This window comes from Apteryx rowi, unplaced genomic scaffold (assembly GCF_003343035.1).
Source record: "Apteryx rowi isolate R43461 unplaced genomic scaffold, aptRow1 scaffold_167, whole genome shotgun sequence".
Classification (NCBI taxonomy): Eukaryota; Metazoa; Chordata; class Aves; order Apterygiformes; family Apterygidae; genus Apteryx; species Apteryx rowi.
Window position 1 is genome coordinate 1,738,067 of NW_020447941.1, and position 1,183 is coordinate 1,739,249.

The window sequence follows — 1,183 nt, forward strand, 5'->3', positions numbered from 1 at the left end:
GTTCGCGTTGTGCTCTGGGGCAGGCCAGCAGCTGTACTTCCAGGTGCCTGTGCCTTCTCCGCCCTGCAGCAGTGGCCCGCTGGGGGTGTGGGGGTGTGGGTGTGGGTGTGGGTGTGTGTGTGTGGTGTCCTTACCGGACACGTGTCGCTCGGGTGTCGAAAAAGCAGTACTGCACCGTGGCGCATGCAGACGGCCGCCGGCCGTGCTCCCTGCTGCCCTCGGGGTGTCCAAAAAGAGGTACTGCACGAAAAGGGGAGGGCGCATGCGCACCGCGTTCCGCCGCGCTCACTGCTGCCCTCCGGTGTCCGAAAAACGGTACTGCAAACCGTGGGGGGGGGGCGCGCAGGCGCACTGCGTTCCGCCGCGCTCACTGCTTCCCTCAGGTGTCCAAAAAGCGGTGTTGCACCAAAAGGGGGCGCGCATGCGCACTGAGTTCCGGCGCGCTCACTGCTGCCCTCGCGTGTCAAAAAGCGGTATTGCACCCAAAGGGGGGGGGTGTGCACGCGCTCACTGCTGCCTCGAGTGTCGAGATAGCAGCACTGCCCCCCCCATAAGGCGCTCACGCGTCGTAGGTTCACAGTGCTTATGGCTTCCCCCCCCCGTTGTCGAAAAAGTGGTCCCGCACCCAGCGCGGACTCACATGTGCATGGGGATCACCGTGGTCACTGCTGCCCTCGCATGTCACCAAAGCAGTGCAGCAGAGAGCGGGCGCGCACCCGCGCATTACTGCCTCCGTGCGTGCTGCTCCCCCCCCCCGGGTGTCGAAAACTGGTATTGCACCCGAAGGGGGGAGGGGGCGCACATGCGCACTGCGTTCTGCCGCATAATAAATAAAAACTGAGCAGTCTGTCGAGCAACTAGCGCGGCTTGCTTTGGCCTGTTTACTTCGTTTAACAATCAGTAAAGGCAGGAGATGGAAAGTCCTAAAGAAGAACGGCTGCTTCTTGGAGCGCTTGCAAATTGTCCCATGAAGGAGGTGGGGGGGGGTTTGTTTGCTTGCTTGTTTCTTTTTTTTAAGTGCAGCCTCTGCCTCTTTTTTGTCTGTGGAGTATTTTGCAACGACGTGCAAAGGAAAGTGCTGTTCCTGAAGCCTCTGGGAGAAGCGGCTCGAGCGCGACACGCGGCGACTCTGCGCCTCGCAGAGGGCGCTGTAAATAAGGGCGGGTGAGCTGAGGCGAGGGCG